Below are 19,622 nucleotides of genomic sequence, written 5' to 3'. Positions count from 1 at the left end.
ACTTTTTGTCTAAAAATACTCATTGAACTAGTGGTCTCCTATCAGTCTGTACAGTAGGTCCATTAGGAAAAATATAGTCTAATTCTTGAATGCAGTAATTCCCCAGTAGAGTTAACAGCAGCACCTTTGTTCATTTGTTGCTAAGGAAGCATTGCCTGTTGTGCAGGAAAGAGGGATAGCAGTTTCCTGTTATGAAAAGAGGGTTTTAAAGAGCTGCTTTCCTCCAATCAGGCAACAGATGAGCAAAAAAGGAAGCCTGGCCAAAAGCATTTAGAGTAAACTGTTTTAGAACCTGTTTTAAGGAACATTTGTTTGCCCAAATCTTTGATAGGCTACCAACAAAATTACTGCATTTTTATGTTTTTACGTAGTATTTTTATAGCTACAATAAAGCAGGGCACAGTTAACGTAATGTTAAATATTCTGATTCAAGCCACCTTTATATGCTGTAAATCTAAATCAAATGACAATGTGGTGATCCAAACCCACCTTGATTAGAAATTTCGAGTAATTTTTTTTATTATACTGTATTGTATTTTTTTCTGTGAGAGCAAGACATTGTTTAAAATAGCCTATCCTCTATTAGGGACACTGAAACATACCGTCTCGTGACAGCAAAAGAGCAGCTGTTTGTGAAAGTGCTGTACGCCACTGATGGTTATTGGCTTTAGATGTTTTTCTCTGAGGTTTCGGTCATCGATCCTTGTATTCCCGTGAGGGAGACTCGCTGTACCTCCTCAGGAAGCGCGCGGAAAACACCTTCAGACTCCACGCTCAGACCGGAGCGCGAGCGCATCTCTCTCATTCCTTCAGGCGGGAAGCGCGCGGTCCAGAAAAGACCTGCTGCAACATTTGATATTTTTTGGAAGCACTCCGTCGAATAAGTGATGAAGTGTTCACTGTTTACCTCTCATGCTTTATGACAAATGCCACTGGAATAAGTTCACCTCTGGATATTACTGGTCATACTGTTGCTTTGGCGGAATATCAAGGAATAATGTGGAAATATTTCAGATGCCATGGTGGATGACATCCGACAATGAACGCCGGTATGAAAAAAAAATAGTCCTGTGTAAACTTTTCAGTATAGTTAAATTATGTGACTTTTTAGAATGTGAAACTTAAGGATAGTCAGCAGCAAGATCTGTCCACAGTTTTGCGGGGTATTTTATAAATGCATACATTATACGTTACTGTAAAAAAGTATATGGAATTAAGAAGTAACTGACATAAGAATAGATATATATATATATATATATATATATATATATATATATATATATATATATATATATATATATATATATATATATATATATATATTCAGATGCAAAGGCTCTAATGAGATTTTTTTTTAGGCTCGTATGTTTAGGTTCAGTAATTTTACTCTAATGGCAATGTAGAGGTAATTTTCTATGCAATTAAAGTGAAATATCTGAACAAAAATATAGGAGTCTGATGAAAATTCTCATTTTAGAAGAAAAATTCAAACAGCACTTATAGGCTTTTGCATCTAAACTCTTTATATATGTGTGTGTGTATATATATATATATATATATATATATATATATATATATATATATATATATATATATATATATATATATATATATATATATATATATAGCTAGGCTCTTCATTTATGTTCATTTCATTTGTCCTGTTTGCTTTCAGCTGGTAGGACTAAATTAGCAAAGCACTTTACAGCCCGTATCTGAGATTATGTAGCTACTGATGGCTTTGCACAGTGAAGTTTGTTTCTGCCTTTATTCCTCCCATTGTGTTTAGCCACTTGTTTTAAGTGAATTCTTGTTGCATAATTCATATCCTGTTATTTTGCCAAGGGGACCTTAGTTGGGATGTTGATGTTTCTCTTTTTATTGTTCTTTAAACGCACTGAAACGACCTTTTCAGCAAAAGAAAAAAAAATTAGCCTCCAGTCTGGGGGGTTTTGTCTGGGTGGGATTTATCACTGGAGAGTGAATCATAGGAAGTCTGAAGAGAAGGAAGTGTATTTGTGTTGTGCAAAACTGCGCTCTTGTAGAAAAAACGGGGAGGGGGTTCATGGAGAAGACATGGTGCACTGTTAATATCCTTCCCCTTTGCAATTCCTGTCCGCAGTCCTTCCAGGAGAGTCTGCTGGAATAGTTAATAAGTCATGTCAGCAAACATCTTAGCAGGGTGAGCACCAAGTGCATGGTGAGTTTAATAGGACGTGCGTCAAGGCAGGTAGCAAATAACAGGAAAAGACAAGGGGTAAATGAGTTTTGTTAAGAAAAAGGGTGTGTTTCACCAAAAACGACCTTCAGGTTAACCCTTTTTGAGAAGATGCACTTGGAAATCAATGGATGGGATCTAATTGGTTGTTATTATTTATTTTCATTGTTTATATATATATAAATGTGGAAATCTGTTTGGTGTGAATGGAGTGGGCATATAATCACTTAATTATGTTTTAAGTTCAGAGGTTGCAGTTCATCAGTCAAATGATCAATGTAGACCAATCAGTATGCTACTTTAAAGGATCAGCTGATTTTATAATGGCATACTGTTAGTCACTTATTTCTCTTATTTTTATTGCAAGGTCAAGGATATCCAGTTCAATAACTGTACTTTTTGTCTCTCTTTCTGTTTGCAGATTTTTAGAAGCAATTCCAAACTTATCAATCAAAGACAAAACCATTTGACTATAACTGAGTGTTCCACCCTGATGTCAAAGCCTTGTCCCTCCACCCGAGGTCCTAAACCTCCTGTGGCACCCAAACCAAGGCAAGCCTCTGAGGTGAGCCAGAGTATTGTGGGCAATGGGTACTTGACATCCTCTGATAGACTGGAGCTGAACCAAGATAATGAATCAGAAGTCATACAGGATGAAGCAGATGCATCCAGAGAAAACTGTACGGATGATGACGTGGACTTATCTGACAAAGAGTTTACTGTAAATTATGATACTAACCATGACACAAGTTGCTATAAGGAAATAGAGGAAGAATTACAAATGGCAGAGGATAAAACAGTGGGAGAGGATGATGGTAAAGTTCATCAAGCCACTGAAATAATGCATTCAGCCTTTTCAGATCTATTGGAAGTGGTTGATGAAAGTCTTGATTCAGCAAATGAGGACCACAGCAAAAACACTCATGATACCAAACCAGCTGAGAATGGAGAAGAAGCTTATAATGTACTTGAAGACACCTGTGCATTTTCTGAGCATGAGACACTCATTAAAGATCAGCCTGCAGTAGAATCTCAAAGTCTGTATGAGGAGATTGATGACCCATCATCAGACGGTTTTTATTGTGCAAATGATCAACATGAAGAGGACAATAAAACAGGTGCAAAATGTGTTCATGAGGCACCACAACAAGATGAAACTGGACTTTCTTCAAAATCTACAAACTGCAGTCAACCCTCACTATGTGAGGAATACCCTTATGATGTCATTGGAACACTGGATGACAACAGTACTTGGCAGGCTGAACGTGCTACCAAAGACCCATCTGGACGTTTCAGGTTTGCAGAGACAGAGGATGCATTTGAGCCCTACTCTGTCATAAAGGTTGTGCCGAGTGATTTGACGTGTACCTCTGATCCAGAAGCAAGATGCACTGATGATGAGTCCAGCAATGAGAAACCAATAGACTCTGAGATTGCAACAGAGGGAACGTCAAACCAAGAGCCTTACTATGTATCATCGGACGATGTGGCAGAGTTAGAGGAGGAACAGGAGAAATTAGAAAACTGTGATTCTCAACCTGCTTCTGAGGGTCAAGAGATGGAAAAAAATGAAGAAGTGGATGACTATGCTGACATCAAAGACAATGATGCTGACGATCAGCAGGTGGAGTGTGTGTCGTCTGAAGATTACGTCGAGATAGGGGATGAAGATGAGCCAGTAAACATGGAGAGAAAAACCAAGTGCAAAAGTATAAGAGAACGATCGGCCAGAAGGGCACAAGCTGATTTGAGTCAGAGGAACAGCTGCCAGCCACGTCTCAGACTTTGCAACATTACTGTTCCTGCTGACTTGGATGTAGGCAGAACTCCAGAACTTACAAACCGTGTGGTTTTTGCCCACACCACAGAAGCATTTGAAGAGGACATCGAAGAGCTGGACTGTCATATTGTGCCTTTCTATGAGGACTCGGACACAGAAAGTGATGAACACATTTACGAGGAGGCTGGCTTCGACTCGGAGGGCGAGAATTTTATCTCACTGGACAGGAAGAGCGTTGTGACGAGATCTCGCTCGCTCTCTGGGAAAGTACCTGGATATGTTCCTGAGACTGTGCCTGAGGAGACGGGCACTGAGTACCAGTCTCACGACTACTACACTGTGGCCTTGGACCAGAACGGAGTTCCACATCCCAAGCTTTCAGATGAAACAGAGGCAAACTGTGTAATTCCCTCATTGAAGCCAAGGCGCTTTCTTCTTTCTCCTCGTTCGCTTTCTGTTGAGGGCAGAGATTTGCCATTTTCAGGGCACTTTGAGGGTGAGAAATCTCCAAGAGAGGAATGCAGATTGCAAAAAAAAGATGACACACTTTCTTTGCCCTGTGTGATTACTTCCTCTGGAAGCTTCTCTCAAAGAAGTCACCAGTCCTCCAGTGGTGTGTCAACACCTACATCTCTAGTTGATATCCCACCACCCTTTGAGTTAGCTTACATAACTAAGAGGCCTGTAACCAAAAGCTCCCCATCACTTCTAATCCAACACGAATCTCCTGACAACCCCCAAAAGAAGAAGTCTTCATTTAAACGTTTCTTGGCTTTAAAATTTAAGAAAAAATCAGAAAGCAAAGCACGTGGAGATGGCAGTGTCCGCTCCTCCAGGTCATCATCTGAATCTAGCCACCATGGGCCGATTCGAGTGCTCGAGCTTGATCGAAGGAGTACAAGTGGCTCCCCGCAGCTTCAGTCTCATGTGGGAAAGCCACAACGTAATTCAGAAATACCTACCACTTTTCTGCTTTACAAAGAGAGGCAAAGAAGGCAAGGTGCACCCAAGAGTTATAGCAACAGGGGTATAGCCAGAGTGGAGTCTTTTGAGGACCGCTCTCGGCCCCCCTTCATGCCCCTTCCCCTCACTAAACCACGCTCCATCTCCTTCCCAAGTGCAGATACTTCTGATTATGAAAATATTCCTGCAATGAACTCAGACTATGAGAATATACAGATTCCACATGGACGACCCACTCGGGCAGTCACTATTACGGAGTTCTTCGATGACCACAATCGGACATCAGCACCTGCCAATGAGAACGATGGCTATGTGGACATGAATAGCTTTGCAGGAATAGAAAACAAGCCCACCACTCAAGAGCAAGACCCTGAAAGGTATTTTATACAATGTACTTAAAATGAACTTTTTTCACATTGGTAATCGTAAAAAGGATAAAAAAGGGATCTGAAACAAACTTTATTAGGAAGACGTATTTCTGCGTAAGTCGTTGAACTCTAGCATAAGATTGTCTAGAGAGTTATATTTTGAATGCTGAAAATCCTTCCTCTCAACACAATGGCAATACCATCACACAAGTCTGGAGGAAGTGCTGGCCAAAACAATGTTAACAGGAAGTTAGGCAAGTGTTTGGTCACTCTGATAGCTCAGCTTGTGACTCTCTCTATCTCAGAATACTTTCTGTAATCTTCCTGGCTGAGTAAACAAGACTTCAAGTATTTCAGATATTCTAGAATATATCATGAAATATTGGAGAGCTATAGATACAGTATACAGGCTACAACAAGATTTTGTCCACCATGATTGTGAAAGTGATGTTGCTTAATAACAACAACATTAATAATAATAATAATAATAATAATAAACAACTTAACATTTTAGACACATTATGGCCCAGTTGTTTTTCCAATCAAAATTGTAGCAAACAAAGCTAATGCAAGATCAACATGGCTGGAAAGCTACTAGCTGTTGTCTGAAGTAGTGCATAATTATGCAAGCTGACTTAACACTTCGGTGCCTTGTTGCACATGTAGTAGTGGAGCAGCCTGTGGCGTCAAGATTTATGGGTTGGAAAGATGGACTATGCTTGCAGGGTAGCTTATCTGATATTCTCATTTGCAGGATTTGATGGTACATTTGTTGGAGTACCCTATCTGTGTGAGAAAGGATACGATGCAATTGTTCAATGATACAAATAGTATGGTAAGAAAGTGGATTAAATGTTAGGGCTATTTTTCACCTTTATTGGCAATGCTCTCACAGCCCGATGCAGGTGAGTGGAGGGGAATAGATGAGAAAACCAGGGAAAGCTTTCTGTCCTCTGGGTGAGCATTTTGGTAGCATGTAGTGTTATTAAACTAAATTCCCCATGTGTGTTTCTTTTATTGGGCTTTTGGGAGATTTACAGAGGTTTAAAGACAGATGACTTTCTGACCTTCTTTTGACTGTATGACCCTCTCTACTCTCAATTTGCCACCCTATAGTAACCATTAGAACCTCTGCTCGATTACCTCCAGTGTAGTCAAAGACCCTGACTTTTTCAAGTGGCCTCTGGGTAGCTTTTAATCCGATTTTCAGACAAACACAAGGGAAATTTCCACAGTTTATTGCTCATTCTGCATAAAAAGCTATTTTTCAAAATTTTGTTCTGAATGGGAAAAAAAAGATTTTTTTATTGACACTGTAAAAAAAAAAAAATCCAAATACATGTAACTTGACATTAAAAATTCACTTTCTTTAGATTTAAATTGTATAGATTATGCATATATTAAGCATTATAAATGTAAATTCGTAAAGCTCATCTGATAGTACAGATATCATGCTTTAATGCTAAGTTAATGTTTAGTTTAATGTTAAGTTAAATAAAGTAATAGCTTGATATAGGTTCATGTGATTTTTTCCCCATGGAAACATTTGGAAGTTACCCTGGGCCATAGTCTTTATGTGCCACAACTTTAAGCATTCTCCATTATTCAGAGGATGATACTGGAGCCAGAGACCTTTTTCTGGTGACATTATTGACTCATTGTGTTGCTGTGCAATCTAACAGCATTGCATGTTTGCAAATGGGTCTATGTGTCTGCACCATTAGCCGCTCTGTGTCCCAAGAGAATCCTCCGTCACTGCTTGATGTTCTGTCTGTTTTTGTCATATTTTGAATGCTTGCAGAGAAAAATTGACATTGCCTCTTTGGTGGATGGAGACACAATGACAGTAAACTCTTGGTGATTGATTGCAGATGCATAAAAAATAATATTTTTTCATGCCTAAGCCAATCAGAAGAATGTTTTGTTCTCATTGCTGATCCTAAAGGACATTGGGTAGTGTGAGAGAATGATTGAGGAAAGATGTAAAAGTCCTTCAGCACAATATTGTTGTAGTTATAAATATCACTGTGTTTAATATTGACTATGAAACTCCCTTTATTATGAAATATGTGTCTATTCAAATTCGGAATAATCATTATTTTGAAAAGCATTTATGGGCCAAAGACAAAAAGTACAATAAACAAGTTTAATGAAACTTTTTTATATTATATTATATTATATTATATTATATTATATTATATTATATTATATTATATTATATTATATTATATTATATTATATTATATTATTACTATTACTATATTATTATTATATTATTATTACTTTAGCTCTTAATTTTCATGGCACTTATAATATTAATATTATGCAATAGTTATAGAAAAGGAAAATTACATCAAACATACAACAAATATAGCAGCAGACAAAACTGAATTGTTGTTGTTGTTTTTTCAATACATTAAAACTGTCCTGTTTAAGTAAATAGTTTTTCTGCACAAAAAAAATAATAGCATTTATTATATTAAAAATCTAATTAGTTTTACCCAAATACTACTAACTACTTAACTTATTACTTAAACTTAAACCATTTTGGCCATTTGGCAGCAAGATAAAAAAAATTAGTATGGTAAATTATTTTTATATATATTTCAATATTCACAGGTCCGAATAAATATGTTGTTTACATTTTTACATAAATGACAGTGGAACATTATTTCACCCACAGTTTAAAATTTTATTCTATTTTTATTCTAAATAATTTTTATTAATTTGAAACTTGCATTTGATGTGTATTATATTATATTATATTATATTATATTATATTATATTATATTATATTATATTATATTATATTATATTATATTATATTATATATTACTTTGGCTCTTCATTTTCATGGCACTAATAATATTATTATTATGCAATATTTATAGAATAGGAAAATTACAGCAAACATAGCATCAAACATAAAAAGAGGAAAAGAGTTTGAGATATACTTCCAGATAACTGTGAAAATAATAATATATTTTCATATACATTCATAGTGCCATCTGCATTTTGATGCTCACAAAGCTGGGTGTGGATCTGGCCTGGTCTGGTCCGGTCCCAATTGGGCCTGGTGCCCAGGGCTTTCAGGTCATTGCCAGGTTATCCCAAGAGGGGACGCACCCAGCCAATGAGCCTCCATGCCGCTGTTTACAGGAAATGCAGGACAAGGGCGAGGGGACAGGGTCAGTGGGATGGGGTGGAGACAGGCAATACCGATCTCCCAGACTCCCCTGCGACCCAAACAACAAGGCAAGGTGTGGCAGTCAGGAAAGCAAGGCTACCACAAAGATGTTGTTGTCATCGTTCCCAGCTTTCTCCATCTCTTTTCCAATATTACAGTAAAAGCAGGGGCCAGTGTTTGACTAAAATAATTTTTACAATGTAATTTACAATGTAAATACGTACACATTTGTCAGAAGGCTGATCGTCTGAACTAAATGTAACCATTTTTAAAGCAATATCTGGCATTAAAGATAACTTAAATGATTCTGAAATAATAACTAGATAAACAAAAAACCCATTTAGAAATGAAATTAGACCTTTTTGATCTGTTCGGAATCTTAGTCGAAGCAAACTAAAACCAAATAAGAATATGCATCTCTCGGTTCACACATGCTCTTCTTCACTCTCTCCTCATCTGCATTCAAATACGTTTTGTTAAATGAAGTCTGGTAATGGAGTCATCTCAGCGATGCTTATCTTCTATAATAGCACTATTACACAGATTCAGACAGAGAAAGGCTGGGGTTTCTAATGTATATTTTATTATCAAGAGTTTAAATCAATTGAATTACATATAACAAGCCTCGGGGAAGCTTCAGGCAGTAGGACATATAGGTCTGTTATAGGAAATCATTGCACTCTCTCAGTAATTTTCTGTAGTAAATTTAGCTCATGGGTACCTTAAAGCAAACAGCTTAGAGAAGTACTTTGCTCCATAATTGCTTCTCATAAATGGTAATGTTGAAGTGTCAGGAGCATTGTGTAAATTGTCACTTTTGGCAGATGGAGAGATTATGTACAGTAGGATTGATTTTCTGAATTTTCCAATGCCTTTTTTGTTTGTTAAATTAGTATTTTATTACATATATATATATATATATATATATATATATATATATATATATATATATATGGACTATTTTTATTTATTAGATTATTTTGTTGTATTATTTTATTGTTGTGTTGTGACACTCCAGATGTGTTCATAAAAAATAGCACATCTTTGTTTGATCCTGGGGAGTTACATATGGGTAGCATCAGTTTGAATTTATTTGAAAGTTGTTTCAGATGAAAGAAGAAGCTTGTTTCGTCTTATGCTAACCATCATTCCAATTTCACTGAAAATGGAGTCCTCAGCTGGTGAAATCGCTGAAGATTGTAGTGACGTCCTGCCAGAAGGCTCCTACATGCTTCACCTGGGGCCTCTAAACGAACTGTCACCTTTGCTCGCCCAGTTCAGCTGGCTATGAGCAATGATGAGCAATTTCCACTTCCAGCTGCAGACATTGTGTATGTGCAGCGTACATTGTCCTTGAGTAGTATGACACCCAGCTGGGCACCTCTAAACCTTTTGTACATTGACAATATGCAAACACACTAACTTTAATCATTTTGAAGTTTTATTCTGTTTAACAATTTTTTGACACCACTAATGCAAAAGACAGAAGAGTTGCTAATGCCTGTAGATAAGTGTAAGCACAAACACACTCCCTTAAATGTGCAGTTGAATGTATCCTCCACAGTATATAAGCAGCTTCGTGTGCACATTTGCATATCCTCAGGGCTATCTTTTTTTTTTTAAGTGCTCACCACAGGATAACCAAGCCAGCCCTTCATGCCCAACCGTAAATGTCCTCGCAATCTGGCCCCAGCCATCCGTGTTACTACTGTAAGGAGGAGCAGGAGAAAAAAAAATGAATTGTTCTCACCAGGTCTTGTTTAAATGAAGAGGGGGAATTTGTTTCTCCTTGGCAAAGGGTAATTTCTGCTCGGCTAGACACCAAAGTGCCCTCTACTATAAAACATTGTGCTTTGAGAGGGTTTGTTCCGTTGTTTTTGATATGGAGAGTCTGGCTGATTTGTGATGTTTGCCACATGCAGTGTTCTGATAACTGTTTAGTTTCTCTACTGGGGTCTGTTAGTCACAGCTATGGTGGTGGACATTGTATCAGTAGGGATTAAAAATAAATCTACACATTATATTTAGGATTTTTAGCCTAGGATAAAGGCTGAAAACTATACATAGCTCATCAAAGTTTCTGTGAATGAATGATGTGCATGATCTCTAAAGAAGAGACTTATTAACCAACATATAAAAATGGTCCAAACATGGTCCCTTTCAAATTAAAAGTGTAAAATTTCCATAATGCAAAATGCTAAATCCTAGGTTAAGTGTTGTGTGAAAGCTTACAGTACCTTACCCATAGTGATCATAGTACATTTAACTCTCTTTCATGTTTCATCTATTCACAGTGCCTACACTGAGCCATTCCCTGTTTGTTCTGTGTCTGCCACTGTGTCCAATGAAGAAGACCATGGACACACATCTGAGGAAGAGGACGGTTCTGGAGACCACTGTCATGACCGACAGGTCAGCTCTTGCAAATATTCTGATGTCAGAGCTTGCTAGTCTATAGTGTTACATACACAAAAATCAAGGTTCAAAGGTTTGGGGTCAATAAAATATTTATTGAAAAAAAATAAGCATTGCATAAATAATGTTATAAAAGATGTTATTTTAAATAAATGCTGTTATTTTAAAATTTCTATTATTCAAATAATCGTGAAAAAGATTAACCAGATTAACTGTTTAAGAATACAATTTTTGAGAATAAAATCAGCATATTACAATGATTCCTGAATGATTATGTGACGACTAGAGCCATGGCTGCTGAAAATTCAGCTTTGCATCACAGGAATAAATGATATTTTAAAATATATTAAAATATAATTATTTGTTTTCAAATTTGTAATATAAATGCAGCCTTGGTAAGCACAACATTTTTTGTGGGTCCCTGATATCAAAAACGCAATATTATAAACCACTCTGTTATAACACAGTAATAATGTCTTTATAATCTTACAATTTATGACTATGTATACACTTATACTGTAGTACCTTTTCTAACCTTTACCTCTACTGTTACCCAAGTAATCACATTTTTGCATGCTAAAGTAGATAAAAACAAGGACCCTCCCTGTTAAACTGAAATTCCCTGTGTGTGCAATTTTTGTGAGATCCAGGTTCATACGTCTCCTGGCAGTCAGTTTAGCGCTGTCGTGAGAGGCAGACCCCACCCCTTCCCTCTGCCACTGTAATATCAGCCAGGCCCCGGCCTTGTGACGCCTACTTCCTTGTTTTCTTCGTCTTTAAAAAGAAAAGAATATCTGGGAGTAACCTATCCCAGCCTTATTCCAGCATAACAACAAGCTGGAAACAAGCCAGCTTTATTATGGATTTTTATGTGTGCATAAAAGTGACCCTAGCACAGATATGAAAGACTTTATTAAAATCTAAACATGGATACGTAATACATCAGTACTAGCAGTGAAGTCCCAGTCATGCAGTCATGTTCTCCTAAATATGTCCATTCAGTAGTAACACTCGTGTTCAGACAGCTGTGATTAGCTTGCAAATCAATGGTGGATTTGTGCTTGCCATGAACACAGCGTCTCATCCATAATGCATCTGTGCTCAAAGCGGCACGTCCAGGAAAGCTTTCTCATTTATGTTGTGCTTTAATGAAATAATCAGTCTTCTTTTGACAGGATTGTATGAGAAATTAGATCAGAACATCCATTCCTCTCTCACTCTGTCTCCATATGTGTCTAGCAATATATATATATTTATTTTTACCATGCTCTGTGACTGAACTGTGTATACTTGAACTCTTTAAACACTAGGTTTCTTCATTTATCTCTCATGACTTCTCTTATCTCTCATCTCTTTATTTTCTGTCACATTCAGATTGATGGCCGATCCAGAGCCTACTATGTTGCCAAAGACCTGGTGGACTCAGAAAGAGAGTGAGTGTTTGTCTCTGTCTGGATTTAAGCACATTCCAAATACAGTCCAGTTGTTTTTCATGTGATGTCCTTCAGGGATCTTCTTTATCCAGACCCTGTCCACATCTTTATCACTGTCTAGTCTTATTCAATCGACAGCTCCTCTGATATTCAAACTGACAGCCTATTACTGGACTGTCTGCCTAAAGATACCGCATTTCAGCAACGGCTCAATGAGTTATTAAGTGTGAAGATTTATTAAATGTGATCCACTATCCAATCAAGCCTGCTTTTTCCCCATAAGCCCTTCAAATGTATTTGTTATGTATCAACTGGCTTCATTAATCAACTGTATATATGTTGGCATCACTTAGATGATCAGGAATATATCTGCTTGACAGAACTGAACAGCTGTTTTTGTTCCAAGTCTATTTGTTTTTATTTTTCTACTAACAGTAAATGTCATCTCTTTTTAATAATCCACAGACACGTGAAGGCTTTGAAGATTCTTCAGGAGGTATGAAAATCTTTTTTTTTAATACATAATATTTATAGGTGACATTTTTGCATGTATTATCATTTGAGATTTTTCTTATTAATATTGATTGATAGTAATATTTTCATTTAGCATGGATGCATTAAATTGATCAAAAGTGGCTCTTAAAGAAAATATTAAAGGTGGGGTAAGTGATTTCTGGTAGCCAATGTTGATATTTCAAATCTCGGTGTCCAATCGCAGGCCTCCCCGCTACTTGAGTTCTCTCCAGTATTTGAATGCTTATCGTAAGCCTTTTTTTGTTCCGCTGATGTTTTCCTCTTTTGTATTTTTATCCGCCATATCTTTCTGCCATCGTTCGGCTCGGCTAATGTCCGTCCTAAGCACTGAGCTCTCTCTCATTCACATCATGAGTAGACACACCTCTTACTGACGATTGGCTACAAGTTCATTTTCAAAAGCGTTTTTTAAATAATACATACCCCACCTTTAAGTAAGACAACCATTTTAATCATTGATAATATTAAGAAATTGAGTACCAAATCAGCATATTTGAATGATTTCTTATGAATCATGTGGCACAGAAGACTGGAGTCAATTATGATAATATTTCACAATATTACACTTTTAGTTTTTTTTTTTTTTGTGATCAAATAATTGCAGCCTCTGTGAGAAAACATTTAAACATCTTACCGACTCCAACCAGTAGTATAAATTAAGCATTTTTGTAGGTTTGCACAAATCTATGCAATATGATGGCTAGTCAATTTTCCCACACTGACAATCACTCTGGCTTTATTACAGAAGTTTATGTTTAGCAATGTGTAGACGTGCTTGTATTGTATAAGTATCCAAGATCTCTGTGGCTTAATGCTTCAGTGAGGTAGTTACTAGCAGATTAAAGCCACTGAATCCATAAGCTCATCTCACTCAATTCTACCAATGTATACATCTCAGACAGGCATTAAAACAGTCCTCAGCCAATCAGTATGTGGCTCATCTGTTTTGCCCTCGATTATACTGACTTACACTGCGACCAGTGAAATTATGTTTATTAGTTTTAGTGTTGATTGTTAAGGCAAGCTCCATTATTACCATTGCTCAAACTTGGAGTGCTACAGACATGAATGGTTCCTCAAGTCATGCATGTTGTTAAGAAGAGGTATGCTGTTACTTATTTAAGCAAGCGGACAAGAACACTTTAGCGACAAAGCAATACTCTAGCAACCATCTAAAATACATAAGCAACCAGATAGCAACACCATGAAACCCTACCCTATCAGAATTCCAGTGAATTTTGCATGGGTAACACTCATGAATGAATGAATGCATTTTAAATGACATAACTTGTGTATAACAGCTAGATTTGATTTCATGAGAAATGCAAAGGTCCTGTAAAAAGGCTCCTAAATTAGTCTTTTACTGCTGCTGTCACTACCTGTGTCTTCTGTCTTGGCAGCCAATTGCAAATGTACAAATATTCACTGCACCTTTATACACGTAATTTTACACATACCTTGAGAGACACACACTTGGGTGGGGGTTTACAAACCTTTATCAGTGTTGTTTCAGTAACTGAGACTTCCTGGCCTTGACAACCTTGTCTTGAAAAAGTCTGCCTGTGAGTGACGCAATACCTACGCACCAGGCTTTTGTTTGGGAATCTTCTCATGAGTCTCATCACTGGTAGACATAAAAACATGCCTGAACAACTTGTCAAGGTGTGTGAAGTGACTCTAATTCCCTCTGTTTTTGAGAGAGAGTCTATCAGTTTAAGACAAGACATATTACAAGTTAAGTGGTTTGTGTGAAAGTGTGAAGTGTGAAAGTGACATACAGCCAAGTATGGTGACCCATACTCATAATTCGTGCTCTGCATTTAACCCATCCAAAGTGCACACACACAGAGCAGTGAACACACACACACACACAGCAGTGAACACACACCCAGAGCAGTGGGTAGCCATTTATGCTGCATTGCCCGGGGAGCAGTTGGGGGTTCGGTAATTATATGACCAGCACCTGTATGTGTGTGTATATATATGTTTTCATTTGGACATTAGTTGCACTCACTCCTTATATCTCAGTGTAGTGAAGACTTCAATGAATGCCTGGTAGAAGGAGAGTTTCACTGTGTGTCTGAATGCATTGGCTTTTTACACTGTACTTAATATTGCTTTGTCATGTAGTGTGTCCAGTTTAAGTTATCATTTGTTTTCATTAGCTCTTCTACTCTGACAGCCAAAGTGTCTTCGTACCTGGTTCCCCAGGGCTGCGTGTGTGTGTGTTATGTGTATGTGTGTGCATGGCTTGCAGGGTCCATGTGAGTGATGAGATTAGCCAGAAAAAAAACTATAACCTATTGTTTTAAACATCGTCCTCTAGACTGTAACCTCATAACTAAATTTAGCACTTTTGTTTTCATGATTTATACAATATGCATCCCAGTTATCAAGTTGAGGCGGGGCTGAAGGAGCAATTTAACACAATCCAGTGGGAACTTTAGTTCTTCATATGATGCACCTCAAGTAAATTACTATACTTCATATTCACCGTTTTAATTGCCTCATTTGAATAAAATAAGCCATAGTCAATAGAATCGCTGTCCTATTACCGACTAAAGAATGCTAATCATATACATGCCTGTGTGTCTTGTATGCATATGCTCTCTTGTATTATAGTAGAACTGTAATTATAGTTCCCCTTATTCATACATAATGCTGTAAATTTGCATTGAGCAGCATAACAGGAGGGGTCATGAATGGAGCCAAATGAATAGGCACATCACAGCGAGTGCTGCAGTAGTATTTCATGAAAAGCTTTCGTTTGAGAGAAGGTTTAGTTTGATATTGATGTGCTATAAATATTTATACTGCATTTAACAATTAGTGGGTATGTGGAAAAGATAAAGATGTCATTAATCACTGTGCTGTGCTGTGCTGAATGATAATGAGCTGGAGGATCTGAGTCACCTTGATTTTCTGTCCACTATGACATCATTAAATCAGTGTTCAGCTGCTGTCAACAGTGACTTTGAGGGTGTTTCCTTCCCTACTGTTGCTTGGGGATTTGCAGTTTTTAGGTTTAGCATAAGCATTTCTTAAAGGCACTTGGTACTTGACAGTACTGTTTGGTCCTAGAGATGAAGAGGTTGAAGAAACAAAGCAAAATAGCGCAAATATTGTCACTGCATTTTGTTTTTGAATAAAAATTTACTCTCAGTGAAATTAAATTCAGATCAAATGGAAACTTTTCCTAAAAAGTTCAAAAGAACAGCATTTACAGTATTTGAAATCATTAATATAAAGTTTAGGAAAAATCTGAATAAAAATATTTTCCTGGGTTGCTTGGCTTGACATTCCTTATCTTTTTGTCTCTTTTTTTCTCTCAGTCTCTCTTTCTGTTTTCTGTGTATTCTGAGAGGAACAGAGTGCTCCATCAGAATACTACAGGACAGAACATGTGACCATTGTTCCATTGTTTGTTATTGAATAACACAAAATACAAATAATTTCCAGAACCTGTCCCTAATGTGAAGTTATGATTTTAATTGTAGTGCAGATTGCTAGGCATGTGATTTTTGGGAATCTGCAGCTTTTTTTTTTTGAGCAACAAATGAAAACATGCAGTTGCATAAACAGGTACAAGAATATAAGTATCTCCCACCAGCCGATTCATTCCTGTGTCGTGGTTTATGCAACTTAACTGTAAGAAAGCAATAAAAGTGTAAAGAGACTTAAGAAGTCAAGTGTAAAAAAACATTTGGAAATTTGTCAGGGAGTTTCAGCTATCGAGGTGCTATCAGAGGAAACAGGTTTCATATTACCTTGGAGGACTGTATAACGGCTCTGAGTTATTTATGAGAGAATTGACAAATGCTGACATGGCTGTGATCGATACACATTGATTAATGTGTGAAGCTCAGAAAGGAATTCCAGCATAACACCTCCCAGCACAACCGCTTAGAGGTCTATGTGCGCATATATGTCTGACTTTGTTTTATGTCATCACATTTCTTACAGCAGTAACACAATCCCTGACGGCTTTGCCTGTGAAGACATTTCAGAGCAGATTTTATCCCGATTCGTAAGGGACATGACGTGTATATATAGTAGGTCAAGTAAATCCTCTCTGGATCTGATCCATCAGGCTAGTGGTCCCCGAACAGGCCAGCTCATGGCCACTCAATTCAACTGTCTGTTACAGCCAAAACAAATATATTCAGCAGAAACTAATAACATGTTCCCCTGACAGGTGGTATTGTGGGCTAAGATTGTGTCAAAGCTTGAGGCTCGTGCATAGGCTGCTTTTAGTTCAATCCAGTAGCTTAAGTCTGCATGGAAGCTCATCCAGAGGGATGAATGTGGTCAGAGTTTAATACACAGGCAGGAGAGGACAAGTACAGATAATCTGATGTATTCGCACAGAAGCCCGAGGAAGCTGGTATAGTTATTATTATGATTATTTGGGATGGTTTTTATCAGCTATTTGAACTCTCATTTTGACGGCACCTATTCACTTCAGAGGATCCATTGGTGTGCAAGTCATGTAATGTTAATTTCTTTTCATCTCTTCTGATGAAGAAACAAACCATTTTAAACCATTTTGAGTGGCCTGAGGAAAAGTAAATTGTTAGCAAATGTACATTTTTGGGGGAACTCTTCCTTTAATTCCCCTTCGAATTTTGTTTAGGAATAATTAATTGAATGATTCCTCATGCCAGTCCACTTTCTTACAGGATTTCAGAGCAGCAGTGGAGGCAGCAGGAGATGATGAGGAACCACTGTTAGAAACGGGAAGCTGGACGAAATCTTGAGCACTCTTCCTCAGGCCTACCACCTGCACAATGAGATCCTCAGTGAGCTGGAGACCCGCATTAAACAGTGGTGAGAACACACATACTGAAGCACATTACACTAATGCACATCAATATACAAAATGTACACATGCTTATGCACACATTTAACAGCATGTCATTCCATAAAAAATCCTTATTTATGTTATATATAACATGCGCATCCTTTACAAGGTGCTAATGCATGCACTCCTCATCTACTGTACTGAATGCATCTCCCCAACTGAGCCACATATTACTATAAACAAGCTGATGTGTCATTGTCCACAATACATTACATTACACACTCTTATCTGTTTCATAGCAGTACATATGATGTTACAGCACAGTCCATTATAATGCTAGCATGAGTGTCCTTGAATGCCCTCTGAAAAGTTCCCGTTGTTTCTCATTCATCTTCAGGGAGGACAGTCCAAGTGTGGTTGATGTCATATTAACGCGCCAGGCTGAGTTGTCATCCTTCGCAACCTACATCTCAGACTATGACCGAAGCATGTCACTGTTGGAGGAGAGCTGTAGACAGAGTAAAGCTTTCGAAGATGTGGTGAAACAGTTTGAGGTGAGGTCTGTCACGCAAATGTGTGGTTTGTTTGGGAATTGATCAAGATTTGATGATATGAAAAAAAATCTGAATTGATAGATACAATATTGACTTTTTAAATACCTTTTTATTTTTTATTCTGTGCCAGAAACTAAAAGAATATGAAAACACATCGGAATATTTAAACCTACTTTTGCGCAGCCGCTGATCCAGAGAGAGCAGCGCTCATCATGTAAAACTTTATGTCTGAAACAGCTTCACAAACAGTCTACACAGCAGGCTACATTTCTGTGTTCCAAATATTAAATAATAATGTAAGTATTAAGACAACAGTTTATAGTCCTGACATAGACTCTGATGTTGTGGGAGCCGCGATCAAAATGGCTCTTTGAAAGTAATGAATAAAAAAACTCATACAGCTCTATTTTGCAGACAATCAGCTCTTAAATAGTCCATTTTATGTAGTCTGTTGAATTTTTGTTAATGGTTTTCAACTGCGACTTAATGGTTTGCAAAAAGAGACAAGATACATTTTTGTTTTCATTTTTGAATCCCACTGGAATCGAAACTGGGAATCAAAAATACTTGGAACCGATGAGCAGATTTGGAATCGGAATCAGAATTGATCAAATTCAAACGATACCCAACCCTATTCCCTATCCATTTAATTGGAGGATGGTTGGTGGAGACCACACATTTCAGTGGTGATCGGATCACCAACGACAAGAAGCCAGCTGTCCTCGCTCATTAATATGCATGAGCATCTGTATTCAGAGAAGTCTCGGTGGGTGGTAGACTCAAAATTAGACCCTCAATGTATAGCAGGGAGAGATCAGGAAAGAGCGAAAGAAAGGCTGATTTAGCCAAATGTCCTTTAAATGTGGCATTGTCGTCAGCTGCTCAAACTGAAAAGTATAACTGTGGGTAGATTTCCTCTTATATGCATGAATTATGCTTGGTAAAATGCTCAGTGGTTTGTGAAATAAGTTAAGGAATGCTTTTTTAATATTTTTTAGATCAAGGACTGCATCTTTAATAATGTTTGACAGCCTGCCGTGGCTTCAATAGCAGAGGCTCAAGATCTAAATAACTCCAGAGTAATGAAACAAGATTAAGATGTAATTTCTGCTTATAACAGCACATATTATTCTTCACAAAAAATTTCAACACAATGTAATTCATTTGTGGGTGTGAAATGTGCTCACTCAGTGCTCTCAGTGAGTCCAGGTCAATCGGCTGCAGTAACGCTTATAGGCTTTGACTGGGTGATGTATGTACTGAGCATCACTGGTTGCCTCTGGTCACTCCGCACTAATGAAACCAATAGAGCTGACTCTCAATGGTGTACCACCACGTAAACACACACACAAGTCAACAACGAGGCAGG

General features: G+C 37.5%; 1 pseudogene; it reads left to right on the top strand.

The window, feature by feature from the left end:
• Nucleotides 1-249: 249 nt before the first annotated feature.
• The window catches only part of LOC113110980 (FYVE, RhoGEF and PH domain-containing protein 5-like), a 36,255-nt pseudogene continuing 16,882 nt past the window's right edge, over nt 250-19,622 (top strand).

Source organism: Carassius auratus, chromosome 11 (genome assembly GCF_003368295.1).
Source record: "Carassius auratus strain Wakin chromosome 11, ASM336829v1, whole genome shotgun sequence".
Classification (NCBI taxonomy): domain Eukaryota; kingdom Metazoa; phylum Chordata; class Actinopteri; order Cypriniformes; family Cyprinidae; genus Carassius; species Carassius auratus.
Note: the sequence above shows the minus strand (reverse complement) of the source record. Positions and strands in the feature narration are given on the sequence as shown.